This window comes from Dreissena polymorpha, chromosome 4 (genome assembly GCF_020536995.1).
Source record: "Dreissena polymorpha isolate Duluth1 chromosome 4, UMN_Dpol_1.0, whole genome shotgun sequence".
NCBI lineage: Eukaryota > Metazoa > Mollusca > Bivalvia > Myida > Dreissenidae > Dreissena > Dreissena polymorpha.
The window spans coordinates 141,375,344-141,397,892 of NC_068358.1; the positions used below are offsets into that span (position 1 = coordinate 141,375,344).

At 33.9% G+C, this 22,549-nt stretch overlaps 1 long non-coding RNA gene and 1 other non-coding gene across 2 annotated transcripts; both read right to left on the reverse strand.

Annotated features, from left to right (window-relative positions):
• Positions 1-4,850: 4,850 nt before the first annotated feature.
• Positions 4,851-17,723, reverse strand: LOC127877038 (uncharacterized). Its single transcript, XR_008048230.1, has 4 exons — positions 17,644-17,723; positions 8,047-8,146; positions 7,505-7,566; positions 4,851-7,133 (listed from the first exon to the last, which is right to left on the reverse strand). It is a non-coding gene; the product is annotated as an uncharacterized LOC127877038 (long non-coding RNA).
• Positions 15,940-16,012, reverse strand: Trnai-aau (transfer RNA isoleucine (anticodon AAU)). The gene has a single exon. It is a non-coding gene; the product is annotated as a tRNA-Ile (tRNA).
• Positions 17,724-22,549: the final 4,826 nt, after the last annotated feature.

Here is a 22,549-nt window from a genome sequence, read left to right on the forward strand (position 1 = left end):
AACCGTTGTATTAATTTTCATGAACCTAACATAAAGTGTATCATCATACAGAGGTGGTAAATGCTAGATTATGTCAGATTCGACTTGATAATTCCAGACTTGCCCCCCCTTAAATAATCAATAATATCCGGTAGGGATGTCAATCTTTTGAATTTGTGTTAATATTTTTGTTATCTCAGATTTTTAATATAACCGGTTGATGGAATGAAGAGTATTTTTCTGTAATAATTGAACATTACCATGGTTCGAATATGTGTGTTTACGCCAATATCTCAATGCATTCATACATATCAGTCATGTGCCACTTTTTTTAATAGCTTTGGCAGATCATTCATTTGTTTTACTTTACATAGAAGTTCGGATGCATTGTACTTTTTTATTCTTGTTCAACGCAATTGTTCGTTGATCCTACAACCCTTTAAACATCGAAGGCGATGAATACACTTGAGCGATTATATAGTCAAATGATTGAATGGTGCTTCGCAATCTAACTGTCTTTTTCTTCGGATTGAAAAAAACAAAAAAAAAACGAAAAAAAAAAACAAGTTTTGACTCGAAAGCCAAGTTCCATGATTTTTTTCTTTTTAAAATTATGTTGCACTATTCATGTCGTTTTGTGATTTTATTCATTCTGATTATGTTATTTGTTTCTAAATTTTATTTCAAAATTATGATGTCATAGTTCACTAATAATCTTGTGATTCCATGTTTAAATATATTGCTTTTTCTGTAGTTTATTTTTATTACCCATTATTGTACACTAATTTCAAGACGAATTGTGTAGCAATCATCATACTTAGAAAGTAGTTTGCTTTCCTATTTAATGCTACCTTCTGATTTTATTGTTGCATTACGGTTTATTCGGAAAGCTACACTCAAGTAGTGTGTGTGCTCGCTTGCGTGCGCGTGTGTGGAAATGATATGTACCAAAATCAAATAAGTAAACGGGAAAAATCGTAGTTGTTTTATTTACTTTTCAAAATAAACAAACTACATAGTCAATTGTACACAGTAAGAATATTTCGTAAATCTGATAGAATATTCATACAAGGCTAGTTTTATGCTTATGCGTATTAATGCACATTTGCACCGAAACAAACGTTTGTGTTCGCAATTCTTCCATGATACACGACTTGTTTTCTATCTTGACAAGGGAGAAAATCAAGTGTGAGCTATTATGCAATAATTATGGGCAGAGCTTTATATTTGAAAATAGTTTCTAACAGTTTACCGATGCATTATAGTAAAATGCATATGCTAAAAACTCGCTGTAAAATAAATGATAAAAACTTGACTTGTATATAAATATAATGCACTATCTGAACGTCAGTTTGTTTGTTCCAATTAATATTAACATCGTTTAATTCTGCACTAGGAAATATATTTATATTGGCCAATCGTATTGTTGTGTATCGAATAGCTTGAGAAGCAGGCCATTAGTAAGAGGTAAGCTTTCATTTGCATTTGAAAACTTATTATCTTCCCGGAGATGCTACTGGAGACTGTTCTACAAGAACTCGTTGAATCGGATTTGCAGATCGACCTTTCCTGTGTTTCCGCAACGACAGATAACTTTTCCTTCGTGTCATTCTGAAAAAAAGCAGTATATTTTAAAAAAGGATTTTCCACAGAATCCCTTTTAAAATGGCCATTTTCAAGTAAATTTCTTTAAAAACAACACACATTTTTTTTCACTTTTTATAAGAAAGTACAAAAATGTTATTCTGGCAGTACAACCCTACTTACATTAAGACAGGAAAATTGAACTGAAAATGTTACGCTGGCGGTACAAACTCCCAAAGGTTCATTATCACATCATCATATAATTGAACTTAAAATGTTACGCTGGCGGTACAAACTCCCAAAGGTTCATTATCACATCATCATATAATTGAACTTAAAATGTTACGCTGGCGGTACAAACTCCCCAATGTTCATTATCACATCAACAAATAATTCAAATCAAATGTTACGCTGGCAGTACAAATTAGACACAAAACAGAAAATGTTACACTGGCGGTACAAACTCCTAAAGGTTTATTATCACATCATAACATAGTTCACATTACGCTGGTGGTTCAAACTCTCAAAATTTCATAATCACTTCGCAGAAAAATTAAACAAAAATGTTACGCTGGCGGTACAGACTCCCATGGTTCATTATCACATCATATAATTCAACTTAAAATGTTACGCTGGTTGTACAACCTCCAAAATGTTCATTATAACATCAACAAAAATTGATTGTACTTTAAAATTGAACAGAAAATGTTACGCTGGCGGTACAAACTCTCAAAGGTTCATAATCCTTTCGACAGAAAAATTTAAAAACAGAAAATGTTACGCTGGCGGTACAACCTCCCAAAGGTTCATAATCACAACAGATAATTCTTTGAAAATGTTACGCTGGAAGTACAAACTCCCAAATATTCATACTCACTTTGACAGAAAAATTAAAATAAAATGTTACGCTGGCGGTACAAAATCACAAAGGTTCATTCTAACATCAGCAAATAAATCATTCCACTTTAAATGTTACTCTGGCGGTACAAACTCACAAATTTCATAATCACTTTGACAGAAAAATAAAACTAAAATGTTACGCCGGCAGTACAAACTCCCCAAGGTTCATAATCACATAGACAGATAATTCTTTGAAAATGTTACGCCAGCGGTACAAACTCCCAGATATTAATATTCACTTTGACAGAAAAATAAAATGTTACGTTGGGCGTACAAACTCACAAAGGTTCATTACAACAACACCAAATAAATCATTCCACTTTAAATGTTACGCTGGCGGTACAAACTCACAAAATTCATAATCATGAGAAGAATAATCACAATTACAGATAATGCTTTGAAAATGTTAAGCCGGCGGTACAAACTCCCAGAGGATATCACAATGACAGATAATTCTTTGAAAATTTTACACCAGCGGTACAAAATCCCTGATATTCATAATGACACAGAAAAAAATAACACTGAAAAAATGGAAGGTAAATCACTTTTAAATGTATAAATTCTTAATATATTAGTAAATTTTAAAACAAGTAATAATAAATACAGAACACAAACAAGAGCTGTCAGAGGACAGCGCGCTCGACTATTCGAGTGCTTGACAGTATAACGTTAGCTATCATGGGGAAATTGTGCATACTCAATAATTTATTAGACGATCTTTCAAAAATAAAAAAAGGAAAAAAAAATATATATAAAAATTTGGGGGGGGGGGGGTTGCGAGGGGGTATAATGTGGGGTGTGGTCATTTATTAGACGATCTTTCAAAAATAACAAAAAGGAACAAAAAATTGGGGGGGGGGGGGGGGGGTAGGGGGGGTGGGGGGGTAGGGGAGGTGAGAGGGGGGTATAATGTGGGGTGTGTTAATTTATTAGAGGATGTTAAAAAAAAATTGGGGGGGGGTAGGGGGGTGAGAGGGGGTATAATGTGTGTGGGGGGGGGGGGGGGGTAATTAATTAGATGTTAAAAAAAATTGGGGGGGGGAGTTGGGGGGGGGGATTCTGGGTAAGGGCGTGGGGTATTGTTTCGGTGGAATCCATTGTGGTATTCAGGTAAGTGTTGTTTTGTCAAAGTAATAATAAAATGTGATCATAAATAAAGAAGTTATGGCAATTTAAGCAAAATGTTGTTTTATCTAAGTGTAAAAGGGGCCGTAATTATGCCAAAATGCTTGATACAGTGGTCTGCTCTTGTTTATAGGTTGGGGTCATGTTGGTAAACAAGTATGCAAAATAAAAAAGCAATATGTCAAAGGTTATAGGAAATATTTGGGGTAGTACGCAAACTTTAACATAGATTTATCCATTATATGTATATTCTAAGTATAAAAGGGGCAATAATTCTGTCAAAATGCTTGATACAGTTGTTTGCTCTTGTTGGGGTCATGATGGTAAACAAGTATGCAATATATGAAAGCAATATGTCAAGGGACAATGAAAATATTTGGGGTAGTACGCAAACTTTAACATTTGCTGCATATTCTAAGTGTAAAAGGGGCCATAATTATGACAAAATGCTTGATAGAGTTGTCTTATCTTGTTTATATGTTGGGGTCAAGTTGGTAAACAAGTATGAAAAATATGAAAGCAATATGTCAAGGGACAAGGAAAATAATTGGGGTAGTACGAAAACTTTAACATTTGCACGCTAACGGTAACGGAAAAGCCGACGCGAGTAGGATAGCTCCACTATATGTATTTCATATATCATAGTCGAGCTAAAAAAGATGTGCAAACCTTCAAGTAGTGAAATTCCAACTATTATGTACTCAATCCACCAGTCAGTAGGTTAGAAATATATGAAATAGTGTGAATGATTCATTTTTTATGACTAACTTAAAGCGGGTATATACGATTTTGTCAAATATTTATGAATTTATATAAACTGTGTAAAAAACTAATTATATATATATTTCAATATAAATTAAAATAAAAGTTAAGAAGAACATGTGTTGAACAATGCGAAATAAGCCAGATATTTAATTCTGAAATTGAAAACGGCTGTACAGCCGAATTCGCCAGCATGTATACAATACATGTACGATGTGCATCTAAACTTAGTTTAACGGTTTATTTGAATTCCTGCAACGATATCTATTCATACGACACACGAACACTATCTCCGATCCTAATACAAAGACGAACGTTTCGGTTATTGTAGGAAAATATGTACGTCATTATCGGCTCGGGGCGCTAATTTGTCTTTGCTGCATTTTATGAAATTCGGCTTTAATGTATAATTTTTCTTGCCTATTTTGTGTTATTGTAACATATTTTATCAATATATTACAATTAAACACATATAAAAAATCGTATATACCCGCTTTAAATTAGTTCTAAAAATAAAAATAAAATACAATACATTTTTTTACACATGTGAAGTCATTTTAAAAATGCAATATTTAAATAAAACAATCTTTACATCAATTATAAGCATCCTAAGTTCTTTAACAGATGCATTTGCTGCAATTTGTAATTGCATTAATAAACAATTCTGCCACAATTTTAATATATATAGTATGGACAAAACTTCATTGTTTCTCCTGACTACTCAAACATATTATAGGACATAAACAAAGCTGTCTCCATAGGATGACATATGCCCCCGAAAAACGCTTTGATAGAAGTTATGAGCATTTTTGAAACCTAAACGCGGATCCTATTGCCTAAGTTCAAGGTCAAGGGGGTCAAAATTTGTGTGCACATGAAAAGGCCTTGTCCATATACACATGCATAGCAAATATGAAGGTTACATCTGAAGCGACATAAAAGTTATGAGTATTTTTCGATAACTAAACCAGATTTGGAAACCTAAATGCAGAGTTCAAGGTCAAAGGGGTCAAAATGTGTGTGCGTTAAGAAAGGCCTTGTCCATATATACCAAATATGAAGGTTGCATTTCAAGGGACATAGAAGTTATGAGCATTTTTAGAAACCTAAACGCAAAGTGTGACGGACAGACGGACGGACGGACAGTCCAATTACTATATGCCCTTCTTCGGAGGCATAAAAACTAAAACCAATCAAATAAAAACTGTCCAAACTTAAACTTTAAATACAATAGGACAGAAAAGATCAAGCTAGTAAAAATGACATATATAAAATATCAAACCACTATTTATAAAAAAACAAGAGCACCGCATAACAGGTGACACGCTCGGGTGCGAAAGCTTGTCAGAATTTTTTTTTGAAGTCACAGTGACCTTGACCTTTGACCTAGTAACCCAAAATGGGTGTGACATGTAGAACTCATGAAGGTGCATCTACATATGAAGTTTCAAAGTTGTTGGTGGACGCGCTTCGATTTTAGAGCCAATGTAAAGGTTTTAGCACGACGGCGGCGGACGGCGAGCAGGCTATTACAATGCCTCGGGTTTTCTCCGAAAACAGCCTCTCTAACAATGATTAAAAGTTTACAGTACACAAAATATCTACCTCCACCAAATGAAATGCACTTTGTTGTAAGAATCATAACATGTCTGCAGGGGCAAGTGGCATGGCAGGCCTTACCTGTCGAATCTCACTTTGTCAACAAATAGTGCTTTGTTCAGCTTTTTTGGGAAGATAGCCCATGGCTTTGAAATTGGGAATTTTATCGGCATTTTCAAGACATTGGGAAAATAAGTTGGGATTTATAACTACATGAATGAGTTCAGCATCTTTACATGTAATCACAAACACCATCATGATCAACCTTGATCAACAGTTTTCCACATAATAAGCTCACACAAAGTCATCAGTCACATCAGGCACCATTTATAAGGAGGCGCTTCATCTTCTTCTGAAGAACTGCTGCTTTCAACATGTTGAATATCAGTCAGCGCTTTGCTTTCGGAAATCAAAGATGATGATGCAAAAGAGTCACTTGTTATTAAATCACTATCATTAACAATGGAAAGAGTTTCAATTGGAAGACCTGTACCTCTTGACGATGTTTGTTTATATAATGATGATTGCTCAATAAAATCAACAGTTTTCGTTTTGCCGCCAAGGTTTTGCTTAGGAATCTTTTTCACGTTATATTTCTAATTGTGCGACATATTTGTTTTCCATGCAGCCAAATCACAAAACGCTTAAATTTAATTGCAAATATAATAAGCGCCTGAACAAAATTGAGAATATCTTGTACACGAATTATGCCGACTTTATCCAAATCAAGGTATAGTCTAAAATCTGTACGAAACAGGATCGGACTACGCTTTGTTAAAAAGCGAAACAGCCGATGTCATTAGCGTTTTTTCCCCTATAAGGCTATTAAGAATTTTTTTAGCAAATTTTGGGAAAAAAGTATACTTTTTGCTATTGGGAATATAGCCGATTTCGGCTATAAAATCAGGTAAAAAACAGCCCTAACAAAGGTGATACGCTTCTGCTTTCCCTGATAAACAGTATTGTGTTGCCACCCCATCATCAATGCTTTAGCTGTAGACAGCAGTGAATATAAGTTCTCTTTAATGGTGGACAGCTTGCTATGTCCTCTTCTTAGCAGACTTTTGAGAGCTTCCCTGGTGTGGATTCCTCCTAGGCTTAACTTGCAGTGTAATCTTCTGTCGCCACCATCTCCACTTCACCATCGTCAGAAAGATCCATGTTGTTCATATCAACAGCAGACTCTGTTCACAATAGAAGCAATAATAGGATATGTTACTTAAAGACATGAATATTAGTTTCTTTGAATGTATACCAATCATGCACATTAATAATCTTCATACAAAATGTTACAATTTAGCCTCAATTATACAGCATCCTACATGTGATAACCCTTCAATTCTCCAGCTTAATCAGTTTACCTTCACTTAAATGCTTGTTGTTATAATAAGAAGTTGTCAAGAGTGGCAAAGCTTTCTCAACAAAACAATCATTCATCATGTTAAAAAGTAAGAAATTGTATTATTAACACACAAACTTAGTCAATTACCTATCTTAGCAAAAAGTATGGAAGGAAATTATCCGTAAAAGCACACAGAGTTAGTCAACAACATACCATTTAAGGTATCACCCCAATGCGGCATATAGTCACTGAACTTGCAGAACAGGAAGTCTGAACTGCAAAATAAATGCAATTAATTAGGATATTAAATTCAAAACTTAAACAATTGGCAAAATAAGCCTTGCTTGTACAAAAAAAAATGTCATAATCATATAAAATCACATATCATAACATGTAATTCAAGCTGCGCATTTACCATTTTATTATAAATCCACAAAGATTATTATATAATTTGGACCTTATATACATGTAATTTAGCCAATAATTATTTATAAGATGCTGACTGTAAAGTATCAGATGTAAATTTTTTATTTAATCTGCACAAATATTTCTTAAAGTGTGTCAATACACATTAAATTCAATTTGGCAAGAGATTCATACAAGGGTACTAACAGTAACAATAATCAAAATAAAATACACACATAGCAATTTAACATACATTTCTATAATATAGAAATGTTTGTTAAATTGCTATGTGTGTATTTTATAGACTATATACTTGTATTTTAAATGTAAAACAGTTTATAATGTTTTACCAAAGGTGGACCACTTTTTTAAGAATGGCAAACGTGCATCCTTTCCTTCATTCATGTAGTTTTCCATGTCCAGAAGAAAACAACTTGTTCCAACCTTAACCTGAAAAATGCCAGAGAACACATATTAGAACGATATCTCTGTACATAAATTTCATAATAACCTAACAGTTTGAAAAAATAGTACATAAATAACCCTTTTATCAGTGTCATAATGATAAAAAAAAAATATAGTTATACACTTCAACACCTTTATTTCGAACACCGATAATCCGAAGTCACCGTTATTTCGAAGTATTTTTCGGGTCCCGATTTTGATTCTTCTTTGTTTAATGTAAAATTTCATTGTTAATCCGAACTTCGTTAAACCGAAGAAATCGATAATTCGAAGTGATTCTGTCGGTCACAACAATACAATTCGCACCTAATTATCAATCTTTAATCCGAAGTCAAAACTGCAAAAGACTAAGCGTAATTTCACACCTTTGTCTAAAGCCGATAATTACACTTTGTCGATCTGCGCGTAGCAAATAGCAGATGAATTTGGTGTTCCGGCAAACACACTGTCAACATGGCTCTAAAGAGGTTCTGATACTTTGTAATGTTGATTATATTTTATATGTCATGTAATTAGAGGAAAATAAAAAAGAAGAAAAATAATCGTTTTATTCCTCCGTTAGTAGCAATCTATTGCTATCTGACTAGTTCACGTTTTAAAGTAAAACAATTATTAATAGTAGCGTGTAACTGAACCATGCGAAGTCCATAGCGTTTTATTTTTAGAGAATCAAAGAAGTCTTCTGTCAAATGTTTATTTCGAATTATCATTAAACCGAAGTTTTTTTAACGGTCCCGACGACTTCGAAATATCGGTGTTGAAGTGTATTTCGGTACCTGGGCGAGCATACCTTGTTGTCTTTATTATTGAAATCCTGATGTGTTTGTTGCCAATTTATGTTCTTATATACAAAATAATCAATACATTCATTATTTAAGCCGAATACATTGCATCAATTGAACCTCTTTAACACTGCAATGTAGAGGTTTCACTGGGTAAAAAAAGATGTTGCCACGGTATTTGTTTCCTTGAAATAAGTTTAAGCTAATGTTTTGACAATAACAATAATATAAACCCTTTCCATCTCAGAAACAATTTTTGAAAAAATTCGTGAATTCAAATTTGTTCCTGAATGGCAGCCTTCAGACGTTATCCTATGCATGCAACCTAAAAATCACAATGATGTTATCACACTTATCTTGTTGACATTTTTATGTTGAAATTTGGAACAGTGTAAATATTTGACATCTGTTTGACATTGTTAACTACTTAGGTTACATCAAATATTACGATGAGCAAACGATTGGTGTACTGCCACTTAAGCGATAGGGACACTTTTAGTCGGCAACATTACGAAAGTTTTCCAATAAGGTGGATAAAGTGTACCGAAGAATAACAAAGTAGCCACTTTTCCTGTTGGTTCGGCCACCTACGCATTCAAACTCGCGCATGCGTACAATGATCGTCTGCATTATTAAGAAAAATGTGATATTTAAAAGGGAAAATATCTATATGTTTCATAAAACAATAAAAATATTTGTCAACAAACATGCATAACATCAATAAACTTTCATTTTCAAGTTGAAAGCTGGAAGTCAATATCTGCTAGACGTTTTCCTATAAGTTTGTGAATTCGATTGGTCGAACGCACGCGCTCTACTGTGAGGCTCTGTGGAGGAAATTGCTGAGGCAAACGCAGAGTCTTTCGTTTCTCTATCTTGCGATTACCTTATCCTCGATACATAATGAACTTATTTAAACAAATAACGTATAAAGTATGAACATTGAACGCATTCAAATGGTATATCCAAGCGAATGTAATGAATCATTAATGATCAGCGATTGAACGATTTTACAATCAATTTATTATTAACGAATGCATAACTTATAGAAGTTGCAAAACAACTTTAAATTTTAACAACAGTGTGGGCAAGGGAAACTGTCTCCTCTTCTCAGCACCGATTTTGTATGGCAGAAGGAAAGGTGGACCCAATGCCCACACTCGTCGCACTGCCCCCAATTAACGATTTTTATGTGCGGTTTTGTGTCCAGATTTGTTGGACTAAATTTTCCACATACGCAACATTTTTCGGACTCGTACGTGTCCGATTCGGTATCAGAGTCTTCACTAACAATGTTGGCTTGAAATTTTTGTATGCCAGTTATTGACAGCCTCAGGCTTTTACATATCATCTGGCTTTGAGATGTGACGGCATTGAAATTTTTCTTGGCGTCGTTCATCTCCACCTCTTCGATGTATGCATCACTTGTTATTAATTTCCCGCCAGGTTTTGGTTTTGTATTCGCCAAAATCTTCTTTTGGCATCTGCACGTGATAGGGGTTGGCGCCTCTGTTTTTGCCCGGAGATACTCTTCAACTGCCTGCTTGCCAGCCCATACAGCTTGTTTCTTCTGAAGAGAGTTCGAGTCTCGGAATGACTCGCGTGGCATAAGCTTTTCTGAAGGCACCGCATTCTTGTTTAGTGGGTACACACCGGCCTTCGTGAAGGCTGACACGATGTTCCACTTGCTAACTGCCTTCAGGTAAGCGCATGGCTGTATTGCTTAAACTGTAGCCAAGCCTTGCGTAGTTTTCCGCATGTTCCACAAGCCCTTACTCTTCGTCATTTGTAAAAATGGTCTCCTTTAGGAATTTGTTAGGATCTACATGTCCACTAATCCTATCTCTTAAGGATTGATAGGGGATGTACTATTGTAGCGCCACTCGACTTACCAATAGTTTTTTGGTCTTTACATCCTATACTTCTTTTAGAAAAATATCGGGGTTGTATGATCTATACCTTCCATGGTATCTCTGAGGATTGGCTTACAACGTTAAAAAATGCACGTGGCGTTTATAAGATTTTAATTGATTTCCGTGTGTATACGATAAACCCCTTAACGCCAATAACGGGCCTCTAAAATATGACAACGCCGACCTGAGTCAATAATGTACGGTAAACTGACCTTGACAAATGCGAACACAGGAACCCGGATTAATCGAAAACGTATATTGGAAATATTTTTACTTATAAGGTGCTTTTTTTCAAAGGATTTTATGTTTGTGTTCATTGTGTGTGTAATTATTATGGTGACAGTACAACTTCTTACATTCTTTGTCCTCATTTTTCAGATTTTATTGACAAAGAAATATATTCAGCTTGAAACTGTATCGAATTCGGAGCGTGCAGTGCACGGACGGCTTAAAAATTACATCATTAAAAAATTCACAAACTAATAGGAATTCACGAACCTATAGTAGGGTGTTCAGTCACTTTTTTTAAAGCGAATGGAATACATATTTTGTTTTAGATAATGAAACAACATGGATAATAGATCAAAATACTTTTTATTTCATTGAAATCGGATAACCGGTTTAAAAGATATGCAACTTTAAAGTCTGCGGGTTTATACAAAATGTGTGACAAATTCTATTATATAAGCATATATAGTACATGGCACCATTTTTTAATAAAATCTCATAAATTTAATTCATTTCTCAAAATAGGCATCTGGTAGTGTTTTAAAACTATGTAAATGTATACATTTTTGGAAAGGTTGTGACATTTCGCATTTTAATAAATTACTTGTAAGTTAATTTTAGCACGTGACAACAAAATGGCCGCCAAAATGGCTGCCAAGATGGCCGCAAAATAATACTGACACAACAATTAGGATGAGAACCAGGCACTTTAAACTAAACCTGTATACATTTTTGGAAAGGTCATGCTAGGAGGATTATGAAAAAATACTTAAATAGCTCTTTTTGACATCTGGAAACAAAATGGCGGACAAAATGGCCGCCAAGATGGCCGCCGCCACATTATTCGTATATAAAATTTGAATTTGATCAAAGAAGTTTATACCTATATAAATGTATACATGTTTGTAAAGGTCATCTTATGGAGAGTAATAAGATGTGACTTCTTTGATCATTTTGACATGAGGAAACATAAAAATCAACAAAATGGCCGCCAAAATGGCCGCTAGATAATACATAAAATTAGAATTTGAACAAAACTATATAAATGATTACATTTTCTGAAAGGCCAGGCTATGTAGTGTAATAATATATTGCTTCATGGATCATTTTGACATGTACATACAAAAGGCAAAGGATCAATAAAATGAATGCAATATGTAATGCAGGGAGTACATGTTTCTATAGAATTCTACATCATTTGAAATGATGTAAAATTCTATAGAAACATGTACTCCTCGCCATTTCACAATAGTTCTACATAATCATCAGGTCCCCTTTTTTCAGATCTATCAACAGAGGGAAGAACCAGATACTGTCCTTGTCCTCTTCATATTGGACATTGTACTCTGTTTTAATTGTGTCTTTGTTCACCTGTTTCACAGATAATACTTTTGCATTGAACCACATTTCAGATCCATTTTCAACACATTTGTGTTGAATATTTCTCCCAACTAGTTTATTTGGATTTTCTATATACTCTGGCAGTGTTTTTTTCTGTTGATCAAGTTTCCTTTTTTCTCTAGCTTTAAACAGTGTTTCAGTAAGTTTGTTCTTCTTTACATTAATTTGCGATCTTGATTCATCTAGGTCTCTGTAAAACAGACCGGGCTTTATTTCTTCGGTATCGATGTCGTTTATATCGTTTTGTTCTAAAATTTCTTTCAAATTATTTACAATTTCTGCATCTGAATATTTACGTTTCTGACATGTCTCCTGAAATAATTCTTTTCGACCTTTTGACCTTAGAACTGACTTGTGGAATTTTATTTGGATTAAAAGTGCTTTTCTGAATTCAGTTTTTTCCAATGTGTTTTGAGCATTTTCCATCTCTTCTAACCCCCAAGGTCCTCCATATTTTGAAATCTCTCTACTCAATTCGATTTTTGAATGTTTTTCCTTATTTTCTTTAGCTTCAACTTTCAATTGTTTTGCCCTTAATTTTGATTTCATGTCCAGTTCGAGCTTTTCCTTTCTTTCGCGAAATGTTTTCTTAACTGATACCGCCATTTCTCTTGCATCATTTAGAATTTCATTTCGGGTTGGTTCATCCAGTGATCTAAGCCATGAAAAAGGTTTGTTTTTTGTGCACATAACTATTGCTTCCAATGTTAAAGTTGATGATGCTGGTTTGGCTCTAAGTAAGTTGTCCAGGACAGCCATATCTCTTTCAGAGATTGCATTTGTTTTGGGGACATTGGAAGCCATTTCAATTAGATACTCATTTGGATTATGATACTTTCCTTCAGGTAGTTGGGTCTTGGCCTGCCTTTCAAGCAAAATGAGCAATTGAGCACACAACAGTTCTAAGGCTAGAACAGTCAGGGCATCAAGAGATGGATCATTTGTTTCCTTAAAAAGCGAATGATATACTTCATCCTTTATAATAGGAACATTATTTTCATCGAACATAGATTCACCTGACAATGGTATTTTACCATCCTGGGCCCAATTTGTCAAAGTTAGTTTTAGTTGTAATAGGTCATCATTGAGTGATAGTATTGACCCAGTTTGTTCGAGAATGCGCCAAAAAGGGCCTGTTACTAATTTGTCAAGAATGCCCATAGCTCTGCACCCAGCAAGGTATGCAGGCTCCTTAACATCAAATTGAACTGATTTTAAAAGACCATTTATTCTGGCCAATCATTTAAAAATGATTCAATATCTTTGCTATGGTGGTAGACGGCAGCACAATCATGAAATACAACATTAATCCTATGACCATGAAACGTCACTAATTGATTACGTTCATCTTTTCCCTTCATGTAGGTTTCAAAATAACTATGGACACCTGCCTTGTCTGACCCTCTCTTGGTAAAGGCTTTAGCCGCGGTGCGTGCTAAACGAATAGACCCGCTTTCATTACTATTGAATGAATGAGGATTTTTGCCATCACAAACAATGTGTTCAAAACTAGACAGTGCTTTGTCTGCTTCCGTGCCAAAATTTGCCAACAAATGCAACCTGCATGAAAAATGGCCCATTTCAGATATTGATTTCTTTTCATCTTCAGATAATTTGTCGTAATTTTGCACAAATGCCGGAATAAGGGTGTTCCTCAAAGTTTCAATATTTTCGTTGAACACATTATTTGTGGCGCATTGATCGCTCATAAAACTTTTTATAGAACAAATCAATTTAGCCCTATTTTCTTCCGTACCTTTACCAAGGGACTCAGACAAGTCAGAAACCATTTCTTGAAAAACATTACTATATGACAAGCCATCCCCACCAGCTACTTGTCTAAGGCCGATGGTCAATGACTTACCATTTTTTAATGTCACTTGGGCACCTTCATAATGGTCATGAAACTTGGTGGTTGCATCTTAATGTAAAACATTGCCCGATTTTGATAAAGGATCGAACTCCTCCAAAATGGCCTGTGCTACCTGTCGCGATGCAACCATTTTAGCTTCAGCCATCATCCAACTTAACAGCGCTTTACTTGGAAGTCTTTCAGGGACTTTCCCTGTAAAGGTAAACAAAACAGTTTTAATTATATCTGACAGCTTGTTCATGCTTACATTACATTCCGTAAGTAAAGACATACAACATTCCCTAACTTCATTAGTATAAATATATTTGCCCTCACAAAAAGTTTGAACTGATTCGGACTCTAAAATATCAAAGACATTTTTTAGTTGTTCTATTTCTTTAGATTTTCGATCAATTTCATTTTCAAATTTACAAGTCTTTTCTTCGTGTTCTTGCTTCATGTCTTTTACACTAGCTTTCAAATGATCCACTTGTTTTCTTAATTTGGATATACTCTTTTGCAGTTGATGTTTCTGAGTCTTCATTTCAGATTTTGTCTCATTTTCTAAACGCAATGCCTCCTCTTTTTCACTTAAATCAGATCTCAATTTTTTGTTCTCTGATTGAATTTCAGAAACTTTACTTTTCAATAAATCTACCGTTTCATCCCTTCTTTTCAGTTTTTTGTTAACATTTCGTAAATTGCTCTTTGATAATTTTTTCTGGGTTTCTATTAATTTTTCACTTAGTTTTTTTACAGTCTCTGATTGATTTTGAAACTTCAACTCACTTTCTTTAATTGTTTTATTTGATTCTTCATTGTCATTAACTCTAATTTGATAGTCTTCACTTGCTTTTGTTAAAGCTGAAATTGCCAGATTTAATTTGATTGTAAGATCATCTACTTTATGTTCAAGATTTTCATGTTCAAGCTCAAGCTCTGCATAGCTTCTTTTCATTTGCCTATTTTCTTCAACAACACTTTTTGTTTGGTTTAAGATTTTTTTAGCTAATTCTTGTTGTCGTTCATTTTCAAATAACCCTGCAATGGATTCTGATTTATCAGTCAACACAAATTCAGATGATAGGTAGTCACCAAGACTCAGTTTTTTACTTTTGTTCTTCTTTAGTAATTTAACCTTTTCACAGCATTTTGAAATTTTTCTCCTTAGGCTATCCCTATTATTTGCGTTGAAGTTATATTTTTCTATGAGAATATTTGAACATTCCATATCGCTTTTACAATTCGCTCTCAACTGCATTAGTTTTTGTATCGTCAAATTTTTATCATTTTGAGGTTCCTCGAAGCATGGTTGTGCTTCTGCCATGGCTAATCTAAAATTGATAAATGTTCATCTGTAAAACTTTCATGCGATAATTAAAATTAAACAGAAAAAAAAATCGGTTACTTCATTATTTTTTAGGGGAAAAAATCAAGTGTCTTTATGATGATACTGTAATTACTACAATGCATCTTTTGATTTTCTTAAATTTACATAATTGTTGGTACAAGTAACAAGAGTGAAAACAAATTTCATTTTAGATTTAAATTAAGAAAAAATCCTGATTTTCGCTATGTAACATTCATGAAGAATAGTAATATTGGCCAGTGTGGGGGTCGAACCCACGTCTCCGCATTATTAACACGACACTCTAACCAACTGAGTTAACTGGCCGCATAATACATGAATCAATTTATTAGATTTTAAACGTTAAATGTTTCCCAGCAAAAATGAGAATATTTTCATTCACGATTATTAATTTATTAAACAATTTAAGGTAAAAAAACAGAACAAAATACAAACACAACAAACACAAACCTACCGGGTATGAATTCTGTGTATCCTTCTTGCAGCTCTCGAGTTTAAAATCAAACCGAATTCAACGTGGAAAAAACACAGTGAAACATGTGTAAAAACGGAAAGATCAATGCAAAGAAACATTTTTATTCTTGAAAAATGAACATTGAAAGCATGGCAAAATATACAGCATATAAGCAACTTAAAATACAGATTGATTGTTGATATTATGCTATACTAAAACACTATCCGAAATCATGTCAGCTCTACTTTCACTTTCAGTATGTCCAAATTTCTATTACATTTCATGGTTATAAAATAAGCTTTTTGCCAGTAAATTAGGTAGCACCGACATTATCAACACACAAGCAACAATAAAAAACACTTTATCCACACTGGCATACATCCGGAACAGTATCTGACAGTGACAATAATCTGTCATACCCTTTTTATTTGTCTCGAAGAATTGACAGTTACTTTATAAATTATTAGTTTGTAAACAAACTACATAATGGATTTTTTTTAATCCGAGAATATTCGTCGAAATAAGGCAAGTTATACATTTTGGGACATGATATTTACAACTTGTATGCGCATTAAATGTATTTAAAATCGTTACGATTCGGCCCAGTTAAATCGAAAATAAAGTTGCATTGTCAATACTGAAAAAGCGTTGACGACATACGTCCGCCATGACTGATTACGCCGGGTGGGAAAATTTTCATACAGTGGTCTCATTTCGCCATGCTTCCGCTGATCATTTCAAGCGCAATTGGAATAATAACTATTGCAATCGATTCCTGAAAAGTTTACCTTTCTAATGATACCTGGCCGAAAAAGAAATTTACATGTTTTCTAGTCTAAATTCTTGACATTGTTTTTGTTTATGTTACATCTCTGCAGCCGCAGATCGCAGAAAATTCGGCCGACCACCATCATATAGATAATTTTGTAACGAATATTTTGATTGGATAATATCAACCAATCAAAAACGGAATCTCCGCGGAAAGCACTTATTAGCAAGGGTATCCTCCCGAAAAAGCACTGAATCGCGCGTCATCGACTCGCTCTCGATTCAATACTATTTTTGTCTCACTATTGACGTCACGTGACTGAACACCCTACCTATAGGAATGAAGTTTAAATAAAGAGCAATTATTTCTTGCTTTAATCAGTTTGTGCTTTTAATAGACAGTTAAACATTGTAAAGTTTTTGCATAATTAGCGTTCCTTAGCCCTTGCAGTGGTGATAAAATTTTGCACCTTAGGACAATATACGGCGAATTGCAACTCTCAGCAACCCTTTGGGTTATAAACCGGAGAGCTGAATTATTGAAGTTCTATGAACTAACAAAACAGTAACATGTTGGCAGGCTACTCGAAGACCATTTGCGCGACAATACAGAGAATGTTATTTTATATACAATATTCTATGTAAGAACGCTGACAATAACAAGTATCTCTCAACCTTTATTTATTTGCAGAAAGTAAAAACCATAAGTGCTTACCGAAATCATCCAACCGACGCCATTTTAAATCCTGGATCGAAATTTTGGTCAAGGCGGTCCAGCCCATAACGGTCTGTCTGCTAACGGTCCAATAAAGCAATGAAAAGGACGCAAAGGATTGTCCGTAGCATTAATATGCAAAAATCGTATAATAAAAATATATTTCAAAATTCTTATTAGAATAGTCGATTGTAATGCATACTTTCAAAAAATGAATAATAGCGAAGTCGCATTTTAGTGCTTGTTAACAGCTGTCAACGAGATGATAATTTGTATAGGGATAAAATCGTGTGGCATTGTGCTTAGTAGGTTGTCTGTCAGTTTACATGGTTTAGATACATCGTGTTTAATATATTGTCCGATATGATTGATCTGTTATTCACCATTCAGCGTCTTGCATTTAACACATTACAGTGCTCCAGCTAGGATTTGAAAAGGGCAGGGGGGGGGGGGGGCTTTTTGTCAAAAGGACACTGTTGACGCACAGTATTTTGTCAAAAGGGCACTTTCGAGCGAGCGGGCATTTCTGGAATACTTCCTCTTGCATGTTAATTTATATGGCATTAATAATTGTAAGAATATATTATTCCCATTATTTTTTTATTTTTTTTTATGAAACAATTCAAATATAATGTCTACAGTGAGAAATAAATTAATTACAATGAATTGTAATAACATATTTATTCATCATCATATGTAAAATATAAAAAAATAACGGCAGGGGGTGGGGCCTAGGAAGGGCAGGGCGGAAGTTCGGGATGGCAGGGCGGAAGTTCGGGAGGGCAGAGCGGGGCGCCCTTGAATTTAGGCCTAGCTGGAGTACTGCATTAGAGGCAACCTATACTTGCGTAAAGGTAAAATAGCAAATTATTTGCATTGGCCCATATATTTTACCAATGTATATATAATCATAATTTAGTTAATCAAATATTAATCTACTACATTTGTTTGCATTATATAAATTTGTAAGGCTTGATAGCGTTCTTTTCAAACTAGGTATCAGATCAAGGTTCATACAACAATGATCGAGTTTCTAAATACTATTAAGTTTACAATGCAACTCTCTTGTGTGTGGAATTATTAATTAATACAATAGCAACATGATTTTTGTGTAAAATCTATCAAAATACCACCACAATCCAATACCGTAATTACTCAAGACTTTGGACACCCATTTAAAGCAAATATGATTTATTTCGTGCCTATAAATTTTCGGACATACGGATTTTATCCATAATTAAAGACTCTAAATTTTCGGACAGTCAATTTTACAGCAGTATTTTATCAGATTTTGTCCTGTTTTCGCTTATCATGTGACCCTTCGATCATCGTGTTTTTACAACCGGATTAAAGTCATAAAACCAGAAAGATGAATGCCTGAGGGCAATGGAGCATAACATTTGCGGTATTGGGTAACCGATAATAAACAATGGTTTCTTCAAACAGCGATTGAAATGATATCGTATTAAGATAGCAAAATGTTTAATTTTTATATTTGTATGTGTAATAGGTTTATTATTGCAAAGATGTGAAGTTGTATTTATTTGGGTGTGTATAAAACGCGGCATTTAACGCAGACTGCAAATTGCAGGCAGCGTTATCGGGCCATAAAACGCAGCCAATATAGACATCGTTGCAGTCAATATAGAAATCGTTGGCAAACGCAGCCAATATAGAAATAGAAGGAATACGCAGCCAATAAAGAGATAGAAGGCAAAAACGTGTGAAGTTCGAGAATGACTGTATCAATAATTCGACGGTTTTAATTAACAGTATATGTATGTAAATGTGGTAAAGGTCCATACATTTTTTAAACTTATTGTTTTTCATCGCTTAAATGGCAGTTTATTTGGGTGCTGGATGTTTCGGTAAATGACAAGTTCGGTAAATTGGATTTATATAGTAAATGCCGTGGAGGTTTCGGTGTATAGATATTTTATAGAGGTGTTATACCTACAATGAGGTGTTACTGACACCTATTATTGGCTTACAATAACATCAGGGGCATATATTTACAAACTAGGATTAATTTTGAGTTGAGTAATTAATGATATGCCTACGGTATAGAATTAAGGGGCTTGAATGAGCAACCTCTAAACATTTTAAAACGAATTCTTTTAGAAAATTTAGGTCCCAAACCAAAAAAATGTAGATTGAATTTAAAATGGAAATCTAGTGAAAGTGAATTTACGATTTAAATAACTCAATAATATTTTTGTAATAATTGGTGCGTTTATTTAAATAACATAATAGTATTAATAAATGATTATTTACGACGGAATCAATGTAAGATTTTCAATTACGTTTAATGCTATTAAAACAGGGTCTTGTAAAATAATGTAGACAAGATTAATTAAAAAATCATATCAAACAAAAACCATAAACAAATATGAAATAATTCGTTTGATATTAATTTCAGTTTAAATATAAAAACTGCGCTTGGCCGCTACAAAAAATTGTGGATTGCTTCAAATTAAATGTCAAATTCCGAGTGCGTTTTATATATAACAAAGTTTTATTATTTCTTACTGGTTGAGAAAAACATAATAAAAAAACAATATATAACATATAATACGTGTACTAATTTATAAAAAGAAGTAAAATGATATGCGTTATGTTTTATAATTTTGTTAAATGCTCGTGCCATTGAATGTTGAGTAAAGCGTAGAGATGCGAACTAAATTACACATAATTTTAAACTGATAAAAATGACATCTAACATGACGCCAGCAGACACGAATGAATACACTGTGTATTAGCAACCTGCTGTGGTGATCCCTTTCTTATCAGCTCAAAACACAGGCACCTGGCTACTGTATTTGAATAATGGGATTGACGGCCGAAATAACTGATTTTATTTTTTGTCTGGACAAATCCGTTGAATAAAAAATACTAACTTATTATCTTTGTAATCTGTTTAATGTACCATATATTAAATATTATAAATTAGACATTTACAACATGGATACAATATATAAAGGACATATTTGAATCTTTTATTTCTTAAAAAAATCAGGACGTAGATACATTAGTGACACAGTACAATACAAATAAGAACATTAGCATCATTCAGAGTTTCCACATGTCTCTTTAATTTCATGTCATTTAATTGACCAACCATGCATTGAACAACAACACTTACCTTAATTACTTGATAACCCGTGAAAACCTTCTCTTCATCCTCCCTTAATTTTTTTGTTTGAAAATGGCCGTGATAATTTATATAATTACCCAATTACATAATTATTTTATTCATATCACAAATAATTAAATATTATATTTTTGCACGTATTATTATTTTCTGAATCAAATTGAATACATAATAATTTTTTATACGCACACAAGAGTAATTCAAAATGTATTAACATAATTTTATAAAATGTATAAAAATGTATGTATGTATAGATAAATGTTTGTACAGATTGAACGAATTGTTGTTTTTAACGCAGACAATATAGACATCGCTTCAAATTGCAGACTGCGTTATCGGGCCATAAAACGCAGCCAATATAGAAATCGTTGCAGTCAATATAGATATCGTTGGAAAACACAGGCGATATAGAAATAGAAGGAAAACGCAGCCAATATAGAAACAGAAGAAAAACGAAGCTTTATAGAGTCTGAGATAGAAGGCAAAAACTTATTGATGTTGTTTGTGGCTAATTTTATGTTATCGAGATTTGCTAAGTGTGAATTTAATGATGAACAATTAGCTGCCAATTAATACTTCCCTTTGAATTTCAATCCAAAATACCCTTAATTATGCCGGGTTTTTATTTGCTCAGATGACTTCTAAGCGATTTAAATTGCAACCTTAGGAAGGAAAATTCACACATGATTTTAAACAAATTGTTATATTTTAGCGAGTAACTCTTAGCCGTATATTCTTTTCGGATTTTTTTATCCATTTCATATCAGTGTTATTACTTGTAATATCAGTGCTGTCAGTGATAAGTGAGGATAAATTTAAGGATGATAACATACAACAAGGTACAATCCAATTCTTTAATGAGTTCGAAACGTATAATGCTTTGACAATATATATACTGGCTGCGCTGTCAACTGCCTTTCTACTCACGCATTTAATTTAAAGTAGAAGAAATTATAGAAATAACAACAACAACAATAATATTTACTATAATCACATGGGATCACATGAGAAGTAGTAGAGGTTGCAGTAATAGCTAGCAGTAGTAGATGTTGTTGAACTATTCATAGTTAGTGTTGTACTTGTAATGGTAACAGTAGCATCAGCAATATGTATCATCAGAATAAAATGTAAGTGTGTGTGTGTGTATTTGAGATTTATTTACAGGTCGTCCAGCGTCTTCTCGACTACAGATGTATCGACCTGCCCCTGTGACCCTTCAGGGGAGAAAATAAGGTCATATTATACATCATAGCACGATGGCCAATGAGACCTTAATGTGACTAGATGCTTTTTTTTTTTTTTTTTTTTTTTTTTTTTTAATGGATTATGTAGTGGTTTGCCTTTTATCAAAATGGTTTTTGCAGTATTCCTATTATCTCTAGATTATCATTATCCTTATTGGCATTAATGTTAGTTCCTTATAGTTTGTGTGTGGTTTTTGTGCTCTCCGCCCCAAGAGGTGTTAGTGGGGGTTCGAGCGGGATACAGAGGGCGCCCCGATTCCAGAGGCGCCCCTGGTTCTTTTAAGTGCCCGGTGTACAGCACCGATACACTGCACCCCCGTTTAACGTCCCTCGCGGAGGACTTGTTAGTACATAAACATAGATTAGTACAGATATTACTCTATTGCCCTGTGTCTTGGTGTAAATTTACATGGGCTCTCTCTGTTGTGCTGTTGGATATTGTCAGGTGTTTAATAGTGTTGCAAGGGTCAGAATAGTTTTGAAGTTTAATATAGTAGAAAAGGGGCTACGT